We start from the raw sequence: 7,727 nt of genomic DNA, 5'->3' as shown, positions 1-7,727 counted from the left end.
ATCTGCCAGTTTTGACACCGACAGGCGCATCACGTTGGAGGATGGTCAAAGGAATGGGCGCACATCGATGTACGTTCGGGCGTCGATACAGCGGCCGGGCCTAGGGATGCAGTAGGCAACCACAGCAAGCGGCAAACCCATTCCTTCCCAGTTTTTGTGCTCGTCTTTTCAACTACAGCATGCGGTTATTTTTGGTTTGCTCTGTCAAACTCTACTTGTTCATTCCCCTCAAAAAAACTATACTTATTCATATACTTACAAAACTGGGACAACCCAGCTCGCTGAAACCATTTCTTAAATGACCCAACCATAAGAATGTACAACCGAAATGTTTAACTATTCTTTTTTAGTAAGGTCAAAGCCCAAGATGATGTGTGGTCAAAATGTAAGAATCTTGCCAAAAATATCAACACAAGGTAGATCGAGACGATACGTTGTTCACATGTCAAATATTCATGTTACTATATTTCGAAATGTGTGGAGAACATATATGAATGTCATATTATCGTGAAATGTGTTGTCGATAGATTAGATGAAGTGGCAGATATGGAATTTCCATACCATGAAGGCCTAGGTTAGTAAGAAAATGTTTAAGTAGTTCAGAAAATAAGTTCATGGAATTTATTAGAAATTGTTTATCAAATGTAAAATTTTATTCACATAACCGTACCAAAAATATTTCATTATTTTTTTTGTGAAATTTAGAAAATGTCCACACATTTGAAAATGTTCCTCCCATTTATTAAAAAACAAGAAATGTAAAAAAATTCTTAGCATAATATTTGAATAAGTTCCTACCATTAAAAATCATTATATTTAAAAATAGTGAAAGTTTTAATAAATATGTTGATGAAGTTAGTATGATGGCCTCCTTCTGATAGAGGTTGGTTTGTTTGTGCATTTAGTTCCTTTTTGTGGACATACTTTCTCTCACAAGTTGACTGGGTATTCTTCTCCCTGGGAGGCTTTGCAGTTGTAGACTTCTGTGTTTTTGTTATTTTTCTTTCTTTAAGGACCTTAGGCCTATGATTTCCTCTTAGGTTTTTTATCTGCTTTTCTAGTGAAGCTAGTGCCTTCATGATAACCAACATCATTATTAGTAGTATGTGGATTACCATATAGATTCTCAAATAACACAGCGGTGACATCTCTTGTCACCAGCTCAATGGATGAATTCATCTTAGATGACATATAAAAACTTGAGAAACATAGATTGTTGTCATGATTTTCTTACTGGACCATCTTTGTAAAGCAACCTTTCCTTTATCCTGGCAGTAAATTCTATAATCCCTTTTCCCCTTCACTCAGTTTATGCGTGGAGGCTTCTATGTTCTTTTTTCACAACTGCTGGATGTGGAAGATGCTTTTTTGTTGGACCATCTTTGTAATGCAACTTTTCCTCTTATCCTGGTCGTAAATTATACGATCGAACAATTTAGTTAATATTGATTATGTGGATTAATGAGACAATAAGAAAGGTGCCTCCAATTAGTAAATATATATAAGATATAAGATTGTAGTTTTAAGTGTGAACTCAGGCGGCCCATCCAAAATTATAAAAACAAGATGGGTGGTGCTGGGAAAAATTTATATTCACTTTGTTGTAGAAATGTAATGGACCAGCATTTGCATCATCAGAACAAAAAAATCAACTTCTTGAAGAGGTACCAGTACATAAGACCAGCTCATAAGCATATCTTTTATGTCACATAGCATATCTTGATTACCAATGTTGACCATACAAATGTATCATTGCTAAAGAGAGATTTCCCGAGTAGTCAAAGTCCAAGTTTAGTATGTCGGTAATAGTAAGGATTTGTACTACTAATTGGATTTGTACTACTAATTGGATTGTACAGTAAGTGTCATATGGTACACGTAGCAAAAAGGGTGTTTTGTACTAATGCCTTAACTAACATAGAGCTTACCATTAGATTTTTTTTTAAAAAAAAATTCATTATATTTGAAAAATGTCCAGAAGTTTACATTGTGTTCCTCATATTTTTTTAACAAAACATGAAATGTAAAAAATTAGTTTGCATAATATTTCAAGAAATTCCTACCATTAAAAAATGTTATTCGCATAATTGTACAAAAACTGTTTATGAAATATTTAAAATGTCCACATCTTTAGAAAACATCCTTCGCATTTTTTTAGAAAACATGAATTAAATGTAAAAGTTTGTCAGCGTAAATATTCGATGTCACATATATTCAACCCTATCTGCACTCTGGATGAAACCCTAGCCGCACTCCACTCCACTCCACTCCCCTCCACTACGCTCCGCCCACAAGCTTACTTCCTGCGATCTCTATCCATCTTTGACATGCCGGGTAGCGCATCTAAGTCTTACACCTCCCAATCCGTTGACTATTGGGAACTCGTCCCACGAGACCCCAAGGAGGAGATGGTCGTCTGCGTTGCGCTCCTCTGACATACCTTTGGAGGTGGTGGTATCCGCCGCTTCAGCGTCACTCGGACCAGGCTTGTGGGCATTCGGGTCTGCTGAGGTTGTCGGGGTGTCATTGCTGCAAGGACCAAACAACACTCAGTTAGCAACCGTATCAATTCGAAAATGAATGAAGAGTCGGCGAAAACACTCACTTCGAGGCCACGGGCACTGCCGCCTTGATCTTCGGTACCCCAACCTTCTGAGGCTTGAAGGAGATCTGCTTGGGAAGTTTGGGCTGCTTCTCCGCCGAACTCTCAGCTTCGGCGCGAGCACACTTGGAGCTCCAAGTCGCCCGACCTGAGGCAGTCGGATGTTGAGCTTCTCCAGCCTTGCCCTTCGGCTCGTGCAACACCTTGGAGTGGGGTTTGGGGGCTTCATAAGACGGATAAGATTCTGCCTCGTCCCCCTCCTCCTGAGAAACAAACACATGTGAATGTGAGGATCAGCTGTACAAAAGACAACATTCAGGTGAGACGACTGAACTAAAAGCAAATACCTCGATGGGCGGCAAGTCCTTGTGAATGGCTCACGAACCGAGTCCCCGGCCCGCGGGTTGTCTCGGGCGCAGGTGATGGCCTTGATCTTGGCGCCCACCTCCTTCTAGGTGAGATCTTCAGTATGCACTCGAGTGGAGTCAACCAGCCCCTCGTACAGCCACATAAGGTGGGCCCTGGCCTGAAGTGGCTGGATGCGCTGACTGAAGAAAGCCTCCAGCAAGTCCATACCGTTCACCCCAGCGTTCACAACTACAATCAACGTGCTAGACAAAATGTCGACGCGCACCTTCTCCTCCTTCGCCACGGTGTGGGTCGGCGGAGCCCGGACTCCTTCAGACGAGTACGGCGGGAGGCCTGACTGATTGTGTGGGTGCTGGGGATGTCCCTGCAGTAGAACCAAGTCCCCTGCCACCCCTTGACGGAGTCGGGAAAGCTCATTTTGGGGAAAGACCTCCTCCCGCATACTTGGATACCCATACGTCCGCATAGCTGGGTGAGATGGGTTTTCTCCCCCCTCAACAAGTCTTTCTTCACGGCCATCGGTCGACACATGAACATTTATTGGAAGAGGCCCCAGTGGGGGTGGCAACCCAAGATTTTCACACAAAGAGAGATGAAGGCTGAGAGATAAATAATGGCATTGGATAGGAAGGTGATGGGTTGAGCACCGAAAAAGTCAAGGAACGCCCGGAAGAAGGGGTGGGGAGGCATCGAGAAACCTCGCTCGACGTAGGTGACGAGTAGGATGCACTCGTCCTCCTGAGGCGCCGGCTCGACCTCCCTCGCACTTGGACGATGCCATCCATCGCGCGGGATCAACCCTTCATCCGCCAGCTCCTCCATCCACTGAGCGGGGACGCGCGATGCGATCCAGTCCCCCGCCGTGCCGCCAGCCGCCGCGCCAGAGCCGGAGGAAGTGGCCTTCCCCGCCTTCTTCAACTTCTCCACCTTGGCTATGGAGTCCCTCACCATCGCCGCACACTCAGATGGAGAGGAGAAACGGAGGATTCGGAAGGAAAGAAAGGGGATCTGAGACCCAGGGCTCTGTCCTCGAAACTTTTATATCGTCGGACAAAATCTCTGGCCGGATCTCTCATCGCCAATCCCTAGATCGACGGCCCGCATGGCAAGGCTTTGCATAGGACAGGCGCGACGCATGGCGGGGATTGTGCTCGCAAATCGAGGAGCCACGTCCCCACTTTCCCACCAATGCACGACGCTACCGCTTCAGCGCACAAATTCAAATCCCGAGATTTTCGGGACAAATCAATCTGATTAATTACCAGCGATTCCTTTCCTAAAGGACGCGCGTCAGTCTGAATGACCACCCTCCGCGGGGACCCATGCACTCAACCACGTTAAACACCCGATTGAAGTCCTCTTCAGGATCTTTATGTGACGAGCTTGACGCCCCTCTGCGGGTTCAGTTGGCCCTCTCGGTAGGCTCCAAGGCGCATGACTCGTAAACCTGGATTTGTAGGAGGCCTGCGTTGGCGTTCCCCTGGGATAAGGAGTGGCGTCTCCTTGGAGAGTCAGACCACGCGTCGGCGACGCCACTCGGGTTTTATTGGCATGCCCTCACTCGGGCCCCTAGTCTATCTCCTCCGAGAGACAAAACGAATGCCACCAGGTTTTTTCTCGACGATCGACATCTCCCGGTCATCTGGGTAAACATAAAGTCCAGAATCCGTTGTGTTTTCGTCCAAGTAACAATGAATCAAGGTTCGGAAACATATTCCGAGTGCCCCTGCAGCACTTGGACTCAACAGAATGGTCGTTTTCTTTGTCCCACGAAATCCCAACCGATTTGGGGGCTAATGATGTGGTCACATATTACAGGTAGGGTCAAGGACCCATCATTTGGGACCCACATAGGGCCCATCACCATCATAGGTAGGTCCCTGGACCATGCTAGCATTCAGATGCATACATCAGGAGGACCACTTGAGCGGCTCTGCAGCACTCGGACAATCACACGTCACCCGGCGGACGAGCTACCACTCGGACGTACAGGACAAGAAGACGTCGTGGGAGCTGCAATGGTCGAAGAATCCTAAGTCATCCACTAAATAGAGTTATAGCTACTGTTACCTGTAACCGCAGTATAGAGGCTCATTACACTAGTAATTGTCTCATTCAATGACATTAATTGCCCCGGTGGTGAGGTAGACATGGGGCTGTAGTACACTCTATTTAGCCGCTCCCCTCTCCACAACCAGGCATGTTGAATCTTTGTAACCATATCCCTCAAATCAAAGCAAGCCTCAGGGCACGAGATGTAGGGCTTTTACCTCCATCGAGTAAGGGGCCTGAACTCGTTAAACACCGAGTGTTACACCTATGTCGTAGCTAGTCTCTGCCCCCTTATTCGTACCCCTAGTACTCATCGTCAGGATCATAACCCCGACACCAAGGCCTCATGCTAGGCGGCATCCCCAGGCTGCCTCTCGAGGCCCTCACGCGAGCGGATACTCTGAGGTCGCCAAGTCCCGCCTCGCGGTGCACGTGGGTGACGCAAGACATGACGAGTGGCGCCAGGAGCCGTGCCAGCAGGCGCGTGTGGTGGAGATTTCCTCTTTCGTGCTAAGGGAGCAGGGCAGCTCATCGGTTCACAAAGCAATCTCTGAAGGTTTCCATTTCGGTGCTAGAAGACCAGGACCGCGGGTTTACCAGGACGGAGGTCATCGCCCAACCCACCGACGCGTCATGCCTAGAAGCTTTAGCAGGCGGAGACTGCTTTTGCTAGGATAAGTTGTACTGCTACCCCCCTTCGAATTCGGCCATTGTGGCAACCCTTCCCGTTATGGGGAAGAGGACCGAGGCCAGTATAAGTATAGCCATTCCACCACCTTAGAGAGAGATCAGATCTGATCGAGATTGAGTCTGTCCACCCCCTCAAGCCCGGAGCCGCTCCTAAAGCCTCCCGAGGCCACTTGTACTCAGATATTCATCCTCCCTCATGAGATAAACCACACAAATCAGGAGTAGGGTCTTACACCGCAAGGTGGCCCGAACCTGGGTAAACTGTCGTGTCTCTGATCCTTCTTCCCTCTCGCTCAAGCACGTTGGAGCATCGCCGTGAGGCAGTGAGCAGCGAGGCCAAGCGCAGCGAAGTTCTCTGAGCACACCCTAGAATTCGAACCTTCCTTGGGTCCCCGAAGCCCATGTTCCGACAAACTTATATTTATATTTAGAAATCCTTTTTACAATAAGTTGTTGTGTTCTAATTTGTAGTAGACCATTATTTATGTTTAACTTATTCATACAAGTTAGAAGGCAAAACAAATAACACCAACATCGTTTAAGTATATGAAGCGCAGCTTGCGTTCCCATGAACAGTGTTAATATAGAAAATATTGTATAATAAGTATTTTGGTAACTTTTGGCTTTCATATTTTTTTTGTATTTTTCAAATATTATGTTAATAAATAGTTAAGTATATACTAAATTTATTTGTTCATACAAATTTGAAGGCAAAAGAAAAATGGTTGTGCTTAAACACCTAAAATGTTAAAACAGCACCGGCAGCGTTTGGAAGGTAGCAAACGCCGCTAGTACACTCCTTAGCATTTGGATGTCTTGAACGCTGCTAGTGTATTATGCAATACCCTTTCACAAATAGCATACAATCTTTCATAAATCCAAACAAAATGCATAAAAGAAATTATGTCACAAAATAAACAAAAACACCATGCCATTCTCGGACACATACACACCCACACACTGCCTCTACGGAAACCATAAATTCCAGTAAATATCACCTGCCGTGTCATGAATGTTTGGATTTATGAATTATGTTCATGAAACAAAGGCAAAAAGGACAACAAAATAATTTGGTAGCATGGTATTTTGTAACACACAAAGAAAAATATATCAATGGTTTCAGGGGAAAAAACCTAAAACTATTGCATTTGCTAAATGCTACAAACGCTGCTAGAGAACATATTAGAAATGTTTGCGTATAACATAACATTGCTAAGCTAAATTATGCAAATTTCCTACAAATAGCATAGCAACCTTTTATAATTCCAAAAGTTTGATATATCACTAGGAATGGTATACATTACACGCATAAAAAATTATGTCACAAAGAAAACAACACCCACCCCCTGGACCCTTTCTGATTGATCCTCTTGACATGTCGAAATAATTGAGCAATATGTATCAAAACTTTTTCTTGACACTTGGAAATTTTACCACGCGTTGAACTGGTTAGATATTGACATAGCGGATTGCATAGCGGATTGCATCAGTCCAACCAATCATTTATTGTCACGGCTCTCTCTGGCCCGTCAACCTTGGCCTTGTTCATATTTGTTTGGCTTCTAGTACTCTCATGATAGCATAGTTAGAGGCTACAAGAGGCCGCTCAGAGTAGTGCTTCCTTTATAAGGGTCGGTCATGCTTTCACATAGAAAGGTTGGTGAGATCATTAGGTATTGGCCCATTTATTCTCTGAACATGTCTTGGAGTATGTGTAGTACCTGATCCTCAATTGCAGTTTCTCAAAAGAGGGTTGGCTGCATATGTAGTACTCCCTCCGTCCCAAAATAAGTGTCTCAACGTTAGTATAACTTTGTACTAAAGGTAGTAGAAAGTTGAGATACTTATTTTGGGAAGGAGGGATTATTATTTTGCTCGACCGCCCCTAGCTCAATTGGCCACTACACTAAACACTAAGTTGCCAAGCTAGGGAGGGACGGTGCTTTCCGAGGTTGAACGAAAACTAAGGCCATGCTCAACATCATAGCTCGCATTCTCTCTCTCTCTCTCTCTC

The sequence above is a fragment of the Triticum dicoccoides genome, chromosome 3B (assembly GCF_002162155.2).
Source record: "Triticum dicoccoides isolate Atlit2015 ecotype Zavitan chromosome 3B, WEW_v2.0, whole genome shotgun sequence".
Classification (NCBI taxonomy): Eukaryota; Viridiplantae; Streptophyta; class Magnoliopsida; order Poales; family Poaceae; genus Triticum; species Triticum dicoccoides.
The sequence above is the reverse complement of the archived record's forward strand: the minus strand, read 5'-3'. Positions refer to the sequence as shown.